We start from the raw sequence: 13,591 nt of genomic DNA on the forward strand, positions 1-13,591 counted from the left end.
GTGTGTGTGTGTGTGTGTGTGTGTGTGTGTGTGTGTGTGTGTGTGTGTGTGTGTGTGTGTATTATTGTGCGCACCAGTTTGAGCGTAAAACTTATGGAGGACATTTTGACGGGGTCCTCACTGTTTTAAAGTCTGAGGGTTAAGCTGTGCTTTTTCAGTGATGTGTAATTTGCAAACGATCCGATTCTTTTGAACAGCTCTTTGGTAAGAACCAAGGGAACTGAGATTTTTTGCCCACTTCAGCTGTTCCTTTAATAAAGGTGCCCAAACCTTGCTGCCCTAAAGCCACGACACTCCCTCTCATGTGAAGAGTGAGAACACCAGATTTAGCTGAAAAGAGAAAAGAGGAGGTGGAACTTTTCATTAAAATGATATCGCCCTGTGCTATATTAACAATAATTCACATTAGGTGAAGGATGTCCTTTTGTGCTGTTAAACCTAATCAGCACATGCAAAAAGATATTGGTGGGATATCGAACATCTCTATACAACAAAATTAGCTGGTATATGCTGTTTACTTAAATGCAGGTAAATCCACACAAAAAGGGGATTTCCTGCTCTGTTGTCAGTAGAGGAGATGGGAATAAGATCCGTTAATTCCCATCTCTAGTTCTTTTAGGGTTAGTCTGGAAGGACACGTGAGGTGCACTGTCCTTGTCTCAGGATGCTCCCCTTGGTCCAGGTTATGTATTATTGAGTGTTATATGCACGTGGTGTCTCATGTTACATATGAATAAAACTAATGATGAATTTGTTTTTCTAATGTTTTTAAAATGAACTTTATTAAAAACCTACCTCTACCCCCAGAGCAGTGTGTGTGTGTGTGTGTGTGTGTGTGTGTGTGTGGTTTTTTGTGACAACATTGCCCTGCAGGGGCAAAAGGCAACAGCTACAGGCCGGACAGGATCAGTGGTGAGTAGATGATTCACTCACAATGATATCATTTTCATTATAATGGTTCATAAAAGAAAAAATCCTGTTCGTGCCTAATTTAAAGTATTGAATGATTTTGATAGAGCAGATGAAAAACTGGTTTATCTTGGCGAAATGAGCACTTTGTTACTCGTGACATGTCGGCACAGACGCAGAGTATTTAAACAGACTCTAAATCAAATACATGGTCAACAACATATTAGTCCAAAAAAGAGGAAAACCGATATTTGTGAGAGTGTTTCCTGTTTGCCCTGCATTATTTGTATCTCAGTCTCAATCTTATTCAGCTGGTGGCCACACCTGTAGACTTTTTAAAGTGTGAATTCCCACAGGATGACTCTCAGGATGGACCGGTATCACCGAGTGACTCAGAGCTCAGGCCTCCTTTGAAAGGACAAATGCGACATGAGAGCTTTGTTAACCAACCAGAGGGAAACAGAGAGGTTAGAAAATACACCTGCCAGAATCTCTTGAGATTATTAATTGATATGTTTCCACATGTTTCTTTCACCTTTTAGAAAAAATAGTCCTTTAAAAATTAAAAAGTGGTTTTATATATAGCTATGTTCTCGAGCAGCGTTTGTTGTTTGTGGTATCATGTTAAATAGTGAGTTTATTTTCTGTTTGGCTTTAATTATTTATTGAACATTAATTCAACTGTTGGCCTTTTTGTGAAGTCTGTATTTATGAACTATGTTTAGCCAGCCAGCCAGCATTAGCACCATGTGTGGTAATAAGCCTGTTTGTGCTTATTTTCAACTGTCTCAGGGATTATCTCCTTCCTCTTTCCTCTTATCTCTGTGTAGGAAGTGCATCCATAACAAAAATACAAATTATTATTATTTCTCGGAGATAGCACATCTATTGATTTTGTGCCACCAAGTAAAACTGATAACTCCGTTTGACAGAGGGAGTGAGTCAAATGGCTCCAGAGAGCTATAGACGACCTGTTCTGCAGGGCATCAGAAGATGATTATGACAGTATAGGGTTGGTCAACAAGTAGTAGGTGTGGGTGAGGGTGTGGGTGTTGGTGTAGACTTTGAGTTGATACCATTGCAAACAAAGAGGAGTTTATTGTGGTTGTGTGGGTGTGTGTATGAGATTCTGAATGTATTAATTATCTCTAGACTCTGTATCTACATCATAGCAAGTATTGGCATAATTTCAATCTATTTAATATATAAATAATCAGCACAAGCTAAGTGCTGAAAGGTATGTAGATTATGTCATACCTTCAGGGAGCAAAGACTGAACTAAGTGGTTTGAATGAAATGTCAACACAAATCATTGTTTGTCACTGCATGAGGGCAGAGTTATATCTCGGTGGGGGTAATTCCCTTAAAGTCTGATAAGAATGTCTGACAGGATCGAGAACAGGGAACTTCTTTCACTGGTATGCCACCATTCCACACACATATACAAAAAGACTTTCTGTAAACTCTCTTATATGTGCAACCATCTCTCCAAATTTGAGACGTCAGCAACTGCAAGGCAAACTTTAATCATTACCATGATCACATTATCCCTAAAGTTCATGACTCCAGCCCAGACATTGTCTCAGTGATCCACCACAGTGTCTTCTCTTCCATGTGAACAACCCAAACTAAACCTCGAAAGCACAATAATACGAGTCATCCAAACCCTGTTCCGCAATAGAACAATGATCATTTTTTCCGGTAATACCTCCCTTGTTAGTACGATCTCAGAAGTTCCAGCCCATCAGCTCACTGTACAGAATTCAGGAAACAGAGACTAACGAAATTATTGAAAGACTAGTGTGTCTTGTTCTAGGTATTTACAGCAGATCTATAGAAGCCGAGGCAATTAATAACCATAAATACATATGGCAACTTGGGACCATAGAAGCTACGCTATATCAAAAGTTTAGGTGAGAAATATGATGTAAAAATGGAAATATGTGAATATAACATAACAAAGATGATGGCATATTTAAAATGTGAAAAGAACGGAGTATAAAACTGACTCTGTAGTAATGAAAACTGTTGACAGAGTGTGTGTGCATGTGTTTGTGTGTATGTGTTTATGGGTATGTATACACTATTTTATGTAACCTCATTAGTACCTTTTCCAGCATCAACACTGTCCTCATCAGGAGTAATAGACCGTATAGGGACAAGAGCCTGGTCCTCCTCATGCAAAATGTTATTTCTGAGGTCATGGTTGAAGGTTCAGTGTGTAGAATGATATCTAGTGGAGAAGTTACATATTGCAGCTGAAGACCCCTCACCTCACCCTTCCCCTCCAAACATGAAAGAGAATCTGTGGTAGCCTTCAGTTGACATTAAAACTCAAAAGGTGTTTAGTTTGTCCAGTCTGAGCTTCCCTAAAAAACATGGCGGCCTCCACAGTGAAGACTCGTTACTGATGTAAATATAAAGTACATAAATAACAAGGGCCCATTCTAGGGTAAAGAAAAAAACAATTGGTACAATTTAGGTGAAACACACGAGTAAAAACATCCCTAGGATTCTTTTATATAAAATTTCTGCCAATAGATCCCTTTCACCTAAATCTTACACACTGGACCTTTAAGGTTCGAGGTAAGATGTGCATTGTAGTCTGTTTAAGGTTAGTTTAAGGCATTAATTGGTCATGGTTAAGTTATGGGATAATGTTTTGGTTTGGCTGTACACAATGATTGGAACATATTGCAAAGCCTAATAAGGATAGCTGCGCATCCCTGGGTGTGTGTATGTGTGGTCCAGGTATTACTCATATTGAGGACCTCAAATCTGTTCACCCAATCACATTATAGGGAATTGTCATCCTTAAGGGGGGCCCCCTATTGTTGTTTTTTCAACTTTTAAAGTGAGGAAATGTTTAAAGGTTAGGTTCAGGTTATTATACAGACATTTCCTCATGTCTGTATGTAGCCACCATTAGATAATATCTATATGTTTATTGTTAAGCTTCTCTATAATTTCAGGATAGTTGAAGTCTCTATAGCTTTGACTTGAACAGACAGATGTGAGAGTTGTACCAGTCTTCTTATGTAACTCTCGAGTTCCCCCCTCATCCACACAGGCCTGCATGTGGCATGTCAAGCTGCTCGGGTGCGGATGTGGTTTAGTGAGGAATAGCACACACACACACACACACACACACACACACACACACACACACACACACACACACACACACACACACACACACACACACACACACAGGGAAACACACAGACATACTTTAATGGTATAATGGTCTTTTGTCAGCACCTCCTTCTCAACAAAGAGAAAGAGTCCCTCCCTAAGTCACCTGTCTATTGTTAGTCATATAAAGCGGAGGCAGCTGAATGACTGGGAGCAGTTGGTGGCAGAGCTCCATTGGAATCACACACTATCACAAGTAAGTTATAAACTCTGTTGTTTGATGTTTTACGTAGATTAAGACTCCCTGTGGTTCATGATAAAGAATCTGTTTACCTGCTGGATCTCAACATGTGAGATGCTGTAATGTTTACAAGACATCATGGAGACACGGATTTGATCCAAATTCATACGGCTCATTCCAAAAACTACTGTGATTGCTCATGAACTTTGGTCTCGCCACTCTCCACAGAGAACCAGGACAATGGCTCCAGTTGGTATGATTGGCACGGTGGGTTGGGTTTTATCCCCAGAGGTGGGAATCATCTCGCTTGTCGCCTTCCTCGTCCTCAGCGCTACTCTCCTCGTCCTTTGTGCCAGGTGTTTCAGGTGAGGGAAACGTGACATTGATCTAAGTATATTTGAGTCATGTGCTCCAGTTTTCCGTAAAATATGAGCTTAACGCTGTCACTAAAATGGAGTTAAAGGAAATCACCTGTGTCACCTAATGTATGAGTGACCGTGACTAAGTCAGTTTAAAATAAGTCTGTTGCAATGGGTGTTCACAATATGCTGGGTTATTAATTTTTCTCTCTGCACTTTTGAGGATTTAATTCCTATTCATCACTTTCCAGCACTGGAACAGAGACTTGTTTGACTTGATAGTTTTTTTGTGAAGGGTGTTGCCTGGTTGAGGAGGAAGCAGGAGTCAAAAATCTTTTCAAGGTAGCTGAGCCAAATGGGCTGGGCTTGGGTCATTAAGCGTTATTAACATGAGAAATTCATGTGTGCTTGGGTGTTGGTGTGTCTGGCCGTCACCACTCCCACCTGTGCGTGCATGTGTGTTTTTGTACGCCAATTACTGCAGTTGTCATGCCAAACACAGCAGTGACATGGTACAAAAGTCTTATCTTGGACACTGTGTCTGTACATTCCATAACATGTTTGTCACCCAATGGAATGAGATCAGAATGGCACCATAGTGATAGATTGGAGTCATCAACTCTGAAGATTGTGTATTTAATGCAGCCACTAGAGCCAACGTGTGTTGATTGAGACAACGAGCAGACACGGTGCATTGTTGCATTAAGGAATGCTGTGACTAAGAGAGACTTTGATAGAACTGCAGACTGATGAAAACTTTTTACTAGATCATTGGATGTAGCAGTGAAGCAGGACATGAGAGGGAAGGTTGATGACCATTATAGACACAAAGACTGTGACCTCTAGACCCAATTCACTTGCCTGAGATGATAAGAAAGTAAAACATGGAGTAAACTGGCAGAGTTTTAAATCTTTAGAGCCATTAATCAAACCCACATGTAAACAGGACTGTAACATAAACAGATACATGTATGACGGACACCATCAAGACATTTTTTAATCATTCATTTTCTTTGTTCTCATCTGCAGGAAACCTACCAATGGATACGATGTGAATGGAACGATGGTATGAGCCGCCTCTCTGTCACATTTTATTTTTCTCCCCCTTCTCTTGCTTTCTGTCACTCTGTCACTAAACACCTCATTCCTTTCACGCAGAAGAATCTTTAATATTTAAATGTAGTGTGTAGTATCTATTTCAGCTCATTAGCTGCCTATCCGGAGCAATAAGTGAATATTAGCAACCAGCAGGAGGATGGTAGAGGCTGTGTAGCTGCTGTAAATTAGACTTATCAATAAAAATGTCTTATTGGGCCGCTTTGCTCAGAGGGTATTGTGAATCATTCATCAGGATGTTATAAGTGCTTCATGACCAGGATAAAATTATTTGTTTATGGAGTACTGAACCTGTAATAATTCCATTTAGTAATTTTCAATGCTTCGTCCCACAATCCATATCAATCAAAATGACGAGCTTAATAACACACTGACACTTAAACTATATTACACCTAATGCATTTTAATAAGTTAAAGCAACACAATCTGCTGAGCATCAGTGGCCTCTGCTGCCACAAGTGGGAGCTGATTCTGCTGGGCTCAGAGTCCAAGCAGGAAACAAAGCCCATGAATCGCTTGACCTCATTGAGCAGTAACGTGACTGAAACATATATTTTCCTCATTATTCTTAATACTTTAAAACCTTTCTTCCTGAATGTAGAAGATGAATGCTGTTTTTTCAGTGAATTGTTTGACCTGATCTACACTAGAGCTCGGCTTCAGTTTCATGTTTCTTTTATTGAGCCAAAAAAACTTATTCAGACTTAACCTACGGGTTAAATCTGGAGAATTGACTACGGAGTTAACCCATCGTCTCCCAATCACACATGCACAAAACAGCGGGAGGTTCTCTGCACATACACATTCACAACAGTAATAAATCCTCCGCAGTATTCAGGTGAAAGCAGGAGTAGCTGGGTGCAGAAGGCAGAGGCAGGAAGTGATATATTAAGTGACTCATTAACTGAGTTTTATGGATGAAGACTGACAACATAACACATCATAAGAATAGGATAAGTGTTTCTATTGTGAAGGAATGTTTTTGCATGCTTTGATGCAGTAAGAACATTTTGCTACGCCATAGCTTACAATACAGTTTAAGTCAAGCATTAAAAGTGGTATTTGCTAGTGGTACATAGCCAAAAATAGCATTACCAGTTGCTTAGTTTATGGTGTAGAATAAACTTTACACTAAAGTACTTGCATAGGGCACATTTTAGGATACGGTTTATAGTATAAAGAACAAATTCACCAATACAGGATGGGTTCAGGTAAACAAGCATCTACCACTGGTATAGAAGAAGAAAAAAAAAACCATGTTGAACAGTGTTGATAATAAGTTCTTTTGTTCCACTCAAACCGCTCTGTCTTCCCCGTGTTGCGTACATTGAGAGTTTCGATGGGTGTTGCCACATACCTGGCACAAAGCAAGTTCCAAAACACAGTCTTGATAAGCTTCTTTCAGCGTTGCATGGAATACAATACATCATCAGCTGAAAGCAGCAGTGACAATAGCGCTCCCAGCAGGCTTAAAAGAAACTAAATCATATTGTTACAATGTTAAAAGAACGCACTTTCAGCAACTAGCCACATTTCTAAGCATGTGAAAAAAGCCTCCTGCCATTGTGTTGCATACAGTATTTACTGATATTGGCATATTAGGTGTGTTTGCATGAAGTCTTAGTTACAACTTTATATAGTATTATAGCTTATTAGCCCCTAACAAAGTGAAATACCTCCCTAAAAACATGCATACAACTGCGGATTTTGATGGCTTTAGACTCTGTGATGAGCCTGAGAGAAAAGTATAAACCTATGTTTATTCAGGCACCTGGCCAGAAAGTTACTTGTCAGACACAACCTCCACTGATTCCATTGTCAGGACGGTTCCACACAAGTCTACAAGCATTTATTTTTTATATTTATCTTAAGTTGCTTGTCTGTTACTGACATTTTAAATGTAAAAAAGAGGACCAGTTATTGTGCTGCTGACTTTTACCATGACACTAAATGAGTGGTGAACTTAAAAATTAATGAATTAGGCAGGATAATATAATGACATCTTGCACTGACATAAAAGTCCACAAACTACTATGAATAAGAATATGTGCACCAGATACAGTTTGCACCATTTTTGACATCTTTGCATTGGTTAAATCCAATTTACTCATACACAATCATCAGTAAAGAGCAAGAGTCGTCTTAGCCTTAGAGATGGGGTGAAGAGTTCAGACTTCCAGTGGGAGCTTGGGGTATACTGCTCCTTCACAACAAAAGGAACCAGTTGAGGTGGTCTGGTCATCCTGGTGGGGGTCTTACCATAGCCCCTTACATTTGACAATTGCTGGGCTAAGTGATAGCTGCCTGTCAAAGAAGAACGGGAAGAAAAAACACTTACCTCTTATGATTAACTTTTATATAGACCTTTATGAACAGCTACAAAGAAACTCCCAACTTTTTCATACAAAATGATACACAATAGTGTTGAGCACATTGGAAATGGAGATCCCAGGAAATGACTGCACATGGCCAAACTAGTCCAGCACTCAATCCCTTGTAAAAGTATTTTACACTAACGTTTTGTATGGATTACACAAGTAGGTGATCAGTGTTGGTGGTCAGAATTGGTTTCCTCCTGTTTCCAGCCTAAATAATTTTAACTAAGTTAACCAGCAGCTGCAGCTTCAAATTTTAAACATGATGTAATTCATACATACTGTTCATACATAGATGTTTTGATATTTTCTCTTTTTCTCCACAGAAGGTTAAAGGAGGGGGACCCAGCGGGGTTGCCACCCCAAACGTGGGGGGGAACACCAGTGAGTTCTCTATAAATTGGACAACAGTTATCATTATATTATATATTATATTATATTGTATTATATTATATTATATTATATTATATTATATTATATTATATTATATTATATTATATTATATTATATTATATTATATTATATTATATTATATTATATTATATTATATTATATTATTAAATGTTCATTTCACTTACTTTTTCTTTTCTACCTTTCCAGACCAAGACACCTCATGGAGAGACCACAAAGCCATGCCTGCCAACACTCTAGAAAGATAACTAACTAACCAGACAGTTCCAGTCCTGAACACTAACCCCACAGCAACATGACAAGCACACTACAGAAAACGAAAAGAAGAAGGAAGAGCAAACCACCATCGACATGCCGTTGAACCCCACTTTTCCACCATTGACAGTGTGTCCCAAATGGACAAATGGACAGAAAAAGAGATGAATGAGGGGAAGTTGGCCTCGTCCTCTGCCAGCTCCAGCCGCCATCCGCAACTTGTCTTCATCATGTCAGGCCATCCCTCATTTGGATGGAATTCATTTTATATATCATCTCTCAATTATGGACTCTATATTTCATCAAAAGACTTTCTGTCGACTGTTGTTGACTCCTCTGACTTTGTATTCTGTGTTTTTAATTGTGTCTTTCTATCATTACCTACACAGCTCCCATATGATCACAAAATAGACACAATCGTCTTTGTTGATTTTACTCTGAATGTAATACTCAACAGTTATAATTAAAGAAAACTGTTGCAATCCCAAATTGTTGCTTACTTACCAGAGTTAATCTGTGTAGTTTTTTTTCAATCCAACAGATTGAGGTGTTGATTTATGATTTATTGGCTTTAATATCTCATAGGCGCTTATCTATTCTGTACTGTGGTTGTAGCGTCTCCTGTGTTTATGCTAAACCGAGCTGTCTGCTGGCTTTATCTTGATATTTAACAAGTATGGCGGTGGCATTGATATTCTCATCTAGTAACTCTTTGCATTTAAATCAAATCTACGTCAAATGACATAATGTCAAAGTATTGCTTTAACTTTATAAAGTAGCTTTATGATCTTTGGATGTATCACTCCTAGCAGCCAATGGAATTACTCATATCTGTATTGTATGACAATTAGTGAGCAGACTCTTGGTGTTTGTACAGAAGGAGAGTTTAGTGTATTGGGATAAAACATGCTAAAACACTGGCTTGTCTCGTGGATCTTATATTTTACCAACACTGTTTCCTCTGCTGGGCAGGATAGGGTTCCGGAAAACCACGAGGGGGTTTCTCAACATGTACTGCATGTGATGATACTGATTAATTGTGGTAAAAGGGGATTATTTTTTTTAACGTTAGTCATTAAAAATGAAGGGATCCACTCTCTGTCTGTGTCTGGCTATTTGTATTCCTCTCTGTCTCCTCTTCCAGTTTCTCGGTCAGCTGGTGATGAGTCCCTGGATCTGCTCATGCAAGTCCAAGCTGTAGAATTATCTTCACTGTGAGCATTGAATGATATTTGTGGTCCTTGTGGTTCTGATTGTACCGGAAACAAAGACAATTTCAGTGCCACCTGCCTTGATGATAGCGTTGAGATAGGAGTGGCAACTGAGGGGACTGAGAATTCAAAGTAAACCAAAGAGTCCTCAAGGCAGGGTGGAGCTGTTGTTCTTGTCACACCAGTTGTCATGCCATGCATTGCCAATTTAGTCTGTCAAACTGTCCAAATAAAACACACCCAAGTGGGAGTTCACAGATGAAGTGATACTGCTTCTCTAGTCACTGTACTTTGAGGGCCCTGAAAACGTTCTGATTGGCCGGGATCCCATGTGAACACAAAATTTAGCTGGTTTCAAGTATAGAGTGTAAATTGAAATTATAGCTTTTGCTCCCTCTATTTTATTTTTCTGAAGTTAAGCCCTTCATTTGAACATGCACTATTCTCACGTTTTATTTATTTTCTCTTATTTTGAAATGCAGCCCTACTTTTATTCAGTTAATGAGAGAACATTATACATATCTGCAATCATACATATATGTTCAGTTCTACGTTATGTGACAATAAATATTGTCAAAAAGTTTTGAATCGTACTGAAATAATTTGATTTGACAGTCAGGTAGTGAGTACATGCAGATGTTGATACAACTACTAGGCTACTTAAATATATATCACACTAAATAGTTAGACATTATGATCTTTCAGACCTTTGCTTCAAGACATTTTCTCTAACTGGACCTCTTTACATTTTAGTTGAATACCCCTGAACTATTGGATGGAGTGCTTTGAAATTTGTCAAGACATTTGTGTCTTCTATCTTTGAAGGCCCCCTGACTCATCCCTTCTTTGAGGTTGACCTGTTTGTTTTTTCTTTGTAAATGTCTCAGAAATGCCTTGATAGACTGAATTGAAAGTTGGTGATTTGTGGTGCCAAGAAGATGAATCCTGAGGCCAAGAGATAGCTGTAAACTTCAAATTTATATTTGTCTAGTGATTTATTTCAGCATAGGATGGAATGGCACAAAGTTGCAAGGTGATATGAAATAAATCAATTGTCAAATACTTAGTTTCATGACCAAATATGTGGATCATCTGATCAGAACCAGCTATTCTGTGTGTCTAATGCTAGTTAGCAGGGGCGTTTCTAGGATTGAAAGAAAGGGGGGGCTTAGCCCCTAAGGAAGCTGAATGTTAGCGCGCGCAGCGCGCCAATTTTTTTTGGGTTCATTTGGGGCTGAGGATATCCATTGTTTCAGACAGTTCATAGATTGGTTCAATCAGAAAGAGTGAGATTTTTCTCTGTATCTTTGCTTGCATTCATTCAGTATAAGATAACAGAAGAGACAGAATTTTAGGGTCATTGTGAAACTTGACAACACAAATATGAACTTTTCTCAAATAGAGAGAAATAATTTTCCTGCTTGTAAAGGAAAGACGGATATACTAGTTTTCATATCCGCGTCACTCCCAAATCCTAATTCTTAAAGGAACCACACACAATGGATGGAGAATGGACCTGCCAGTGTCAACTTCTGAGTTGTTTATTTGTTTGGTATGAGCAGAAGGGAATAAGATAGAATAGAGAGCTGTCGATAGTTATTTCTTACATTTCAAATTTGCTCGCTCACACTCTTGCTCACTGGAGACAATTTCTAACAAAATAGCTAGCTAGCTAGCTTAGTGTTAACATAACTCATTACAATATTCCCTTTCATTTGCCTCAAGTAAACCTAAATTTAAGCAGGTAACAATCGTTCACAACTACAGATAGCCACATTCTGTAACTACCTGTACTTACAATTTCACTCCATGCGTCATTAACTATGAGCTAAACTCCTTGGCTGTAATCCTGCTGTCTTGATGAGAGACGTTGGCAGAAAGCCAGCGCAGCAGCGATGCAGACTCCCCAAGGTCCTAGTGCCCGGTCTTTTCATTGTTAAGTATGATGAGAGGCTATTGGATTGTAATTTGAAGGGAGAGAAAACATACAAACCAGAAACGCACTTACATATGTAGCATGTTAGAGTTATAAATAACTTGTCCATGTGTAAAACAAAAGTTTAATTAAAAAAAAAAAAAATTATTATTATTTTTTTTTAAATCCCAATAATTATTTGGGGGGGCTGAAGAACATTTTAGGGGGCTTCAGCCCCCCTAAAACAGGCCTAACGACGCCCCTGCTAGTTAGCAAATGCTAGAATTATCATTTGCTGATTTGGTTCTAAACTCCAAGTGTTGTTTAAAAACTATGTTTCAACTAAAACAGCAGGTACATGCAGGTTCTTGAATGCATGGGAACCTGCTAAAAAGGCTTTTGACTCCTTTCCCATTGCAAGAAGAGGGTTTTTCCTTTTTTGTAGCTAGTCTTTTTTTATAAAACAAATGCTCAAAATGATTGCATTAACCTGAGTGTCATGATTCCATCACTGCTGATCGGAGCCAGAACTGATTAAAACCTGTGTCATTTGACACAGGAGTGAATGCCGACTTTATCCATTCCCATGCAGACGAAAGCCAGATGTTGGTGGGTTTTTTGACTAGCGGTAGAGGGGCTTAAGAGAAGATGCAGGGGTTTCAAATGGAGGATATCTAATGTTATAATGACCTAAAACCCAGGCTGTCGAAGCTTTACCCACAGACCATTGCCCTTTAAATCATTATTCCTATTGCACAACGACACCTATCGTCCTTCTAAAAACAACTGCATTCTATTTTCTATAAAGGTTTACCTCCTGCTATGTAAATCCCTTATCTGTTCATGGCATCAATCTCAATCTGTCGAACCAGTCCGGGCAGTTGGGTTGTCCGGGTCACATGACATGTCATCAGTAAAGGAAGAAGAGAGGGCAGGAATTTGGTCTGCTTTAGGAACAAGATTGGGACTAGGATTGAGTTTCTGTGTGTGTGTGTGTGTGTGTGTGTGTGTGTGTGTGTGTGTGTGTGTGTGTGTGTGTGTGTGTGTGTGTGTGTGTGTGTGTGTGTGTGTGTCCCTCTCTCCCTCTCCCTCTCTGTGACTGTGTCGGGGCTCAGACCCTAAAATCCCTGCTGACTGGATGTCTGGTGGAAAGGGTGCAGACAGTCAACACTAATCCGTCTGTGAAACACACACATAAAAGTCGTCTTTCATCTCAGTGTGGGTAATGTTGCATGTGATGTGGGGGGTTGCTGTGGAATGAGCAGTTTTATTAGAGTTATTTGCATTTGATCATAACAATAAATGGAGCCTGAATGGGTCCAATCACTGATCTGCATTTTATTTTTGTAATAAATTTACAGTTTATGTTCCTGTCTCAGATTATTATTCAGGTTCAGATAAGATTTATAAAACTGTGGTTTGATGCTATTACATCTATAATGCATATTAAACAGTATATTTGCATTGATATGTGTTACCTCCACCAAGGTTATGTTTTTGCCTGCATTTGTTTGTTACTGAGTATGATTATGCAAAAACTACTCAACCAATTTCCAATAAATTTTGTGGAGGGATGGGTCATGCCCCAAGGAAGACCCCATAAAAATGTTTGTGCAGATCTAGATCAGGGGCTGGAACTGATTTCAACCTTGATTTCTCACAGA

The sequence above is a fragment of the Limanda limanda genome, chromosome 18 (genome assembly GCF_963576545.1).
Source record: "Limanda limanda chromosome 18, fLimLim1.1, whole genome shotgun sequence".
Taxonomy (NCBI): domain Eukaryota; kingdom Metazoa; phylum Chordata; class Actinopteri; order Pleuronectiformes; family Pleuronectidae; genus Limanda; species Limanda limanda.